Genomic DNA, 9,400 nt, shown 5'->3' with positions numbered 1-9,400 from the left:
GGCAATATGTAAAGTATTTGTAGACACACACACACACACTAACACAGTGACAACACTACAAATTGACTCCACACTAGTTTAGAAAAATAGCTAATATTTATCTAAATAAAGCAAGACCAAAACAACAAAAATCCTACATTGACAATTCAAGATATCACTTTTTAAAATTTGAAGTAAGTCTTAATCCATAGGAATCAATGGATGTATCCCTTTAGCACAAAGTACCTGGGATGCATCAAAAACAAAGTTGATGCGGGCCACAGGGGAGGTGAAGCGCTGGAAAAGCAAAGCAATGTGTTGGTTCCTTATTGCGCAGGGAAGGTGCTGCATGGATTTTTTCCTTGCAGGTGAGATGATGCGTTGGTTCCTTTCTGGCAGGGGAGGTGATGTGTCAATTCTTTCTTCACAAGAAAGGCGATGCATCAATTTCTGGACACGCAGCGTTGGTTACATACTGTGGTGTGGGGTCGACAAGAATTTGACTCCCAGCAACGATGCATGGAAAATCCAGATGCTCTGAGTTGATGGGACGCGCTGAAACAGGTGCTGTGTTGATTCTGCAGCTGCGAGACAGGCTCTGCGTCGATTCACCCGCCGCAGTGCAGGCGCTGCAACAATTCTTCAGGCACGAGACAGGCACTGTGTTGATTCTTCCAGTGCAGTGCATTAATGCATGGATTTTCTCCTTCAGGTCACCAGCTTGCACTTCCAAGGTCCCAGGGACTGGAGTTGGTCCCACTTGACAGGTTAGGACTCTCAGCAGAAGAGCCCAGGCACTGGCAGATGAAATATTGGGCCAGATGTATCATCACGGCCCTTTGCGATTCGGAAATAGCGATTTCTAAGAAATCGCTATTTCCGACTCGCAAAGTGCATTGTATCATATTTGCGATTCAGTAACAGGGATTTCTTAAAAATCGCAAATGCTATTAACGAATCGCAAATTGCGATACTGGCCCCATTCGCAGCTATGGGCCTGTTGGCCCATATCTGCTAATTTTTTGCATTTCCAAAATTGCGATTTCTGAACCATAAATCAAAATTTTGGAAATGCAAAACCCCAGGGTGCTGGGGGCTAAGGCCCCCTCTGCTGCACCCCAACACATTTTTGGGGGACATGTAAGGTGCACACATGCCAAAAGAACATGTGTGCTTTACATGTACAATTTAAAAATGCATTTTAAATGCATTTTTAAATTTTGCACCAGGTTACCACCTGGTTTCAGTTTATGGTATTTTGCATGTGCAAAATGCCATTCTGCGAAAAATCACAATTTGCGATTTTTTGTTGCATCTCTTTGCGACTTGGCTTTTGCGAGTCGCAATTTGCACCTCGCAATTTCCTACTGGAAATACCCAATCGCAAATTGCGACTCGCAAAACCAGGTCACAACGCAATAAATCGAAATTTTTGCGATTTCTTATTTGTGGTCTGCAAATGCCTTTCATGCATCGCAGACCACTTTTTTGCATTCGCAAACGGCAGATTTTTGCGATTCGCACAGTTTGCGAGCGCAAAAAATTTCATACATCTGGCCCCTAGTTTTTTATTTCTGAGATTTCTTAACTGGATGTAAGTTCAGGTCATGCCTTTGGTGAACCTTTGGAAGCAGGATGTAGAAAGGCAAGTCCAGTTCTTTCACTCTGATGCCAGAAGCAGCAAGCAGCAGGCAAGCACAGCAAAGCAATAGGCAGAGTGGCAGTCCCTCCTACAGCATCCAGCTTTTCTTCCTGGCAGAATTTCCTCAGTCCAGAAGGATTCTAACTATGTGGTGTCACAGGACAAGTACTTATACCAATTTCTTTCTTTGAAGTAGGCAAACTCAAAAGAGAAGTCTTTGTAGTGAAAAGACCCTGTCTTTTCCTTCTCTGGCCCCAGACACACTATAGGAAGTTGGGGACTGCTTTGTGCGAGGACACACACAGCCCCATTCAGGTGCAAGTGTCAGCTCCACCCACCACTCTAACTCAGGAAGACCCACCAGCCTGGTGATGAACCATCAGAATATGCAGGGAACACCTTAGCTCCCTTTGTGTGACTGTCTAGAGTAAATGCACAAACAGCCTAACTATCATCCTGACCCTGACGTGTATTCAGCAGAGAGGCAGAGGCACTGAGTGGTTAAGGAAGAAATTGCCCACTTTCTAAAAGTTACTTTTTTCAAACTTAAAATTCAAAAACCAACTTCACCAAAACATGTATTTTTAAATTGTGAGTTCAGAGACCCCAAACTCCATATCTCTATCCCAATGGGAAATTACGCTTAAAATATATTTCAAGGCAATCCCCATGTTTGCCCATGGGAGAGATAGGTCTTGCAATGGTGAAAACCAAAATTAGCAGTATTTCACTATCAAGACATGCAAAAAACACCAGTATATGTCCTACCTTTTAAATACACTGCACCCTGCCAATGGAGCTGCCTTGGGCCTACTTTAAAAATGTCTCTCCAACCGCATCGTCAGTCATCAGCTTCTTGATGCTACTCAGTCAGGTTTTAGACCCAGCCACAGCAAGGAGACCACCCTCATAGCAACAACAGATAGATGATCCAGATGATCGTCGACGCGGAGGGGTTACGGGGGAATCTACAGCCCTCATCCTCCTAGACCTATCATCTGCCTTCAACACCGTTTCACAGCCCATTTTGATCTGATGACTCCACAAGGTGGGCATTCAGGGACAAGTCTGTGAGTGAATCTGCACCTTCCTCACTGGAAGAGCCCAAACTGTCAACATGGGATCCTACTCTTCTAAAGCATGGAAACTCACTATTCAATACATACATGAATCTATGGGCAGACCTTGTCCGAACTCACAACACAAACATCCTAACATATGCAGATGACACATAACTGATATTGTTCCTCTTGCATAAACCACCCAACACCAGGAACAACTTCACCGCATGTATGACCAAAGTAGCCACCTGAATGAAGCCTAACTGCCTCAAGCTGAACAGTGACAAACCTTAAAGTAGTGGTATTCGGAACTATGTCTTGCCATGGGAATCCTCAGAATCATTATAGACAAGAAAATGGTCATGGCCGCCCAAGTAAACGCAGTTGCCTCAACCTGCTTCAACACCCTGAGAATTCTGAAGAAGTTTTTTAAGTGGCTACCAGAGAGCACCAGAAAAACAGTCACCCAAGCCCTCACCACTAGGAGGCTGGACTACATGAACACCCTATATTCTGGAATAACAAACCAGCTCACAATAAGACTTCAGACAGTCTAGAACGCAACACCAGACTTGTCCTCAACCTCCCACAACAAGCCCAAATCACACCTCACATTAAGGAACTCCACTGGCTACTGATGCACAAGCATGCACACTTCAAACTCCTCACCCACGCCTACAGAGCCCGCCACAACACAGGCACTGCCTCCCTGAACAGCCACATTAATTTCCACCAATTTTCCAGACTCCTCCACTTAACTGGACTCCCACTCGCACACGACCTATGCATACACAATAGGAGATGAGGGGGTGGGGTGACGCCTTCTCATACCTGGCTCCTAAAGCTTGGCGTGACCGCTCTCAGTACATCTTAGCCTCCTCCTCACTTCTTGCATTCTGGAAGAAACTGAGACCCTGGCTCTTTGAGTAAGCCTGCCGGGGAGGGTCTCACGCACCTACAACAATGCCGGGATACCCCCGCAGGTGATTAGTGCACTACAAAAAATACAGATAACATAACTCAATGAAGAAGAACAATCGGAGAGAAAGAATATGGCCAGTGTGCAACATTTACACAACCAGAGGGAGAGAGCAGGGAAGAAAGCCCACATGAAAGAAAGCATGATTGAGAGGAGAACAGTGGATAACATGAGAGAAGGAAAGACACATTGGGAGAGTGACAAATGACAGAAGAGGAAGAGCTGCTTATCTTACGAAATTAGCAAGTGTGTAATAATTACATACATAGATCAAGTGAAGGCTGGGAAGAATGAGAGAGTTGAAGAGAGGAAAAATGAAAGGAGAGAAGATGATAAAGGAGAGGTCAATTGAAAAATGAGAGAGAAAGAATGGGAAACCCTCCATACTACTCTAATACTCCTCTTCTTCCACCTCCCTGTCTACCATTCCTTCCCTTTATCCCCTCCTTTACGGTAGTTGTCAAGCCTAGCATATACCACTGGAATTATGCAACACATTATGGCGTAGGGTGGACTAAATCATGTGGCACATTGATACACAAGGAACCCTAAACACTATGCAAAATATAAAGGTTTCAGAACAAAGTCTATCAATCCACCAGACTCTACAGAACAAATATTTTTTATGAATAGAAGCCCTTGTAATTCCAAGAGTAAAATAGTGCGCGCATGTCTGCTTGTTTTCTGCTGAATACATCGCTGTTGGTGCACCCAGCAGAAACAAGGCTACATATCTTCGCTCTTTGTAATGAAAGGTGTGCCTCTTAAGTTCTGTGTATCCCAGTTTTGTTTTAGAGCTAGTCCCCATGTTTGTTTTTGCTCTGTGATCACGTTGGGCCTATAGAAGCTCATCTTTGCCTTAAGAAAGCACCCTGTAGTACCATAGATAATAAACTATAATCTAAGGAGCATATTTACAGAGTTCATGCATTGCAGCACAGCAAGTGAAGTTGCTGCGCTCTGTTGCATGAATGGTAGAGAGCAGAACTGCACCATATCTTAAAAGAAATGGCTGCCTAGCACCAGTGCGTGCACCCTTGTGCCGTAGTGCAACGGTATCTACTTTAAGGTCAGAATAGCTTGTGCAGGAAGGGGTATTTTCCAGCACAAAAACTATCAGTTGAGGCTATTTCGTCTTTGTAAGTGTGCTGCAGAATGTAGTACACATGCAAAGAGGAATTAATGAAGATAAATAAAAATATTTCTCCCTGTTAAGCAAGCCCCAAACCCATACCTGCAAGAGTTTGTAGACATGGGTTTGTGTCAGATTTGTGGATGCACAGGAGTGCCCATGCACCACCCATAGGATGCCTACCTGATGCAAAGTAATGAAAGGCAGTACCATGTGCTGCTTTACTTACTATTTTTTTGTACAAAGTAAAGCAAATAAGCAATGATTTTGCGTCATATCTGCATCAAAAAGTGATGCAAACCTTATCCTTAAAATCTTTAATTTTTTTAAATCTTTAAAAATTCTAGTTTCCAACCGTCAAGTCCCTACATGGCTTCCTATAACCCAATACTTTTATTCCTTTCCCTTTGCCTTCCTTATATCCTAGGATCTCTATTTCTGTTTATTTTCTACATTATTTTATTTGACATGGCACCAAGAGCATTTTGATAAGCAATGGCGTACATAGAAGCAACTAAAGCGTGCTTCAACAGTTATGGGAAAATATAGAAGAGGTTATGGAGCAAATGGGTGGTGGATGTTGAACATAGGTGTGACAGTACTAGCATCTATACATCTGCTACGTCAGGTTGTTTTTCAAAAACATTTTATTGAGTAATTTTGAAAAGCATAGAACTGTATTGTGTGTATGTGCTAGATATCATCTGTCCCTCTGAACAGGTGATCGTGGCTTTCCTTTCCTCCTTCAGTGGGAGTTCAGTTAAACAGCTGTAGCATCCATCATCTTAAAGGGCTGGAGCATTTGTTTCCTTATTTGGAGAGGTAGTCAATCATAAGTTTCACTGTTCCATGAATCTGCTCTCGAATGTGTTATGTGGTAATTTATCTACTCCATAGTGAGAGTGGGCCACAGCCTAATGAGCCACAGTGCTCCGGGGGGCAAGACCCTCTTCTTCCGGTGGAGGGCAATTGCCAATAAGCTGTTTGGCAGCCCAGTCAAAGCCTTGTCTACTGTTGTCATTCCATCTATGCTGTTGGGTCTGCGGCCCAGCAGCATTACTCCAGAGTCGACTGGGGTACCCTAGAGCTCCCTTTATAAGCCCAGTATTTATTTCCAGAATGTTATGAACAATACAAAGGACCGCCATATGTGAATGTATGTCCCGGTTCCTGACCACAAACCGCCACGTGTCAGAACTAGAAAACATATGTGTTTAAGGCATGTGAGATTTAAACACCACTGCCACATTTGTTTGTAAGCCTACTCTTTTTACAGAATATTGTTGTGTATCTTCGGGATTGCCCACCAAAGAGTTTCCTATTGTTTATCAGCAGATACTGTTCCTTTGTCGGACTTCCATCTATGGGGAAAGGCGAATTTCTGGAAAACAATGGACTAGCGTTTCGAAAGGTGTGAGAGGCTGCAGTTACATTGGGGCAATGGAGCACCCTGTGCCACACATGGAGCACGTTCGCTTCCGAGATGCAAAATTCACAGTTGTCAAAGGATTTATTAGGCACCTGCTTAAAAAGCAGGGCCAGACCGGGAACCCAAAGTAGCCCTGGCAAATTTTGTCAGACCAGTCCCCATAGTGTGCACAGCGAGTGAGCCTGAACACAACAATGCGACTTGAGGGGTTCTGCCACCCCCCCCAAGAAAACTTGGGCAAAAATGGCAATAACTGTGTATTCTACAACACATTTTTCATTGTATATTCAATTGTATTCGTTTTTAAAGCATAGTGAATGATGACCTTAGAGTGCACCAGGATATGACAAGCTTTACTGGGGTTCTTCAATGATTCCCTTACCATCACCCTCTAACAGTGCCTCTCATCTCTCCATAGCCCCTCTCGCACATGTATTTCATTAGTTTTGTAGTACCTATCTTACCAGCGTAGGGTATTGGAGTGCTTTATATATCACACACAGAGACAATGAATCATACATGTGTAAATCAGTGTGAGGAAAATGTTGACAAAGGGGACTACAAGGTGTAGGATTCACATGTCATCCACACTGGTAGGCACTTTGTAACAGTGCCTTGTCTGGGGAAGCATAAACTCAGCATTCAGAATGTAACACAGTGGTTAGGGTTGAGTTTACTAATAACAATTTATTTCTACTCAAACAGATACTTTTTAGCAAAATTAGGATAATCAAAGACTCATAAAAACATAACTTTCTAACCTGTAGTGTGCAGTTTGCATGCAACTCTTTGATGGCAGTTCATAGCTCACTGGACTAGATTGTGGTTGTAGTTTATGAACTGCACAGTAACAAAAGGAGCACTCTGACAAAAACAGTATTCCGCTGAGCTATGCACACAGAATACTGTTCTGTGATCCACATAGTACATGTTCTTTGCAGCAGGCATATTAACCCTCTGCGCTACCATAGATCAGTCAAAACTGCCACTAAATAAAACCCGATCTCCCTCCAGCAGGTACATTAATCACCAGAGTTATCTTGGCACTTTTGTTGCCTTAAAACTGTTGGATATACAAAGAACTCTGTAGTGCTTTTAAAACTGATGCACCTCTACAAAACCGGCCCCCAGTAACAAAAGTGCCCCTGCCCTTCCAGCTTCCTCTGGAAACGCCCGATGCTCAGCAATACTGATCCACAACAGCCAGGATTCATAGAGTGGGCTCCAGTATCTAAGGTCCTCTAAAATTTCATTGCGGGAAAGAGACTATTTGGCATTGGTCCAGTTGTCCAAGTGGTTAGTCATGTTAAGATCCAAGTATCGGATGGAGTTGCCTGCCCAGTGAAAGAGGGCAAGATTGCAACTTTGTGACATATATAGTTTCAGTTTATTTATTTATGATACAGAAAACCCATGGAAGTCCACATAAAACAAACATATAAAAAGGAAACATTTACATTGCCTATAAAAGAGAGAATAATTTATGAGATAAGTTAATACAAAGGTAAAAAACATTTTAAAAAGTTAAAAATCGTATAGCAAAATATTTAATTTGGGGGTGCAAACAAGGCCTGTGATAGTTCAAAGGCAGTGCGTAGGGAGAGTTTGAGACAAATACGTCGATATAGCAACAAAGCCGGACAAAAGAAAACAACATGATTCACATCTTGAACTCCATTTTGACAAATAGCTGAGGAACCATACCATCTAGCGCCATAATTTATTAAGAGGGAGCAGTCCCTTTCGCAACAGGAGCCAGAATCTTCGCACCCCATGTGGCAGGTTCCAACTAAGGTAAGGCTGCATTACTTTCAAGCGTATAGTATCAGATATAGATTGGAAACTCTGCCTGTGTGCATACAAAGGTTTGCGGGCCAAGTTACTTGCCTAATTACAGATTTAAGCAGTGCGGGAGAAAGTGTGGGAATGGTTGTGGGATCTAATTGCAAGAGGTCTATAGCATATGTAAAATTCCTGCCAACAGTGTATTCCATTCTGTAGCCAGCCAATATAAATTTTTTCAACAATGACCTCAGAAAGTCATCACCACACGTCATCAAACTAACCACCCAGCGTATAACCACGGCCAACCCTTGAACAAAAGCACTTCTCAAGCCCAACTCAAGCCTTCATGTTGCTGCTGAGAGGGCAGAGTTTACGGATATAAGGTTCCTCAAGACGCAGCCCTCGAGTTTATCAAGGAATCCCCATTTAGCAACTTCTACATGTTCTAGGCCATAGAGCAAGAACAGGGGTATCTTTGCCCGATATACCTCTAAAAGATATTTGAAATGTCTCCTACCGGTTGCCCTATATAGGGTGTTCAAGCCATTACCTTGGTTAGAGACTTGAGTTGATTATATTCTGTATGCTCCCTATCGCTGAGATTCCCGCAGACAATTTTACCCAAAAAGGTATATGAAATTACTCTTTCAAGTTTCTGAGCAACCAAAAACCAACAGAAACAATCATATTTAAACCTTTTTTTGCCATAAAAACACCAAATGTTACTTTCGGAGCAGTTTATTTTTATGAAATGAGCTTCTGTGAATTGCCCAAGGGCTTGAAGGCGAGTATTTTACCCTTTTGGGGTACGATCCAATATAACAACATCACCAGCGTATAGCAAGCAGGATATCAGCATCCTCCCAATTTTGGAGCGAAACCCTCTCTCTGAGTTAAGTAAGTGGGTAATCCAAGATGCACAAGGAAAATAGCAGCGGTCCAGCATACAACCTTGTTTTAGGCCGTTCTGAGTTGGTATTACGTGAGACAAACCTCTTTCTCCTCCTAACAATACCCTGCACCAGGCAGAGGAATGGAGAGCAGCCACCAAATCTAAGAGAGTGCCAACCATGCCTAATCTTAAAACCTTTTTCCACAGCGTGGCACGATCAACTTTGTCAAATGCTGTGGAAAAGTCGATAAAGGCTGCATAAATCACCTCCCCTCTCAAGGAGACATATTTTTCAATTATTACTTTCTAGGGCTGAGATGTTATCAATTGCACTGTGTTTTTCTCTAAAGCCTGATTGCTCCAAAGGGATAATTTTGTTCCTTTCTGCCCAATCACTAATTTGGGAAAGCAGATATTTGGCAAAAATGTTACTAACCACATCCAGAAGAGCGAGTTGGCGATAGCTCTTGGGACAGTTACCATTTCCTTTCCTATGTATGG

Source organism: Pleurodeles waltl, chromosome 3_1 (genome assembly GCF_031143425.1).
Source record: "Pleurodeles waltl isolate 20211129_DDA chromosome 3_1, aPleWal1.hap1.20221129, whole genome shotgun sequence".
NCBI classification, from domain to species: domain Eukaryota; kingdom Metazoa; phylum Chordata; class Amphibia; order Caudata; family Salamandridae; genus Pleurodeles; species Pleurodeles waltl.
Note: the sequence above shows the minus strand (reverse complement) of the source record.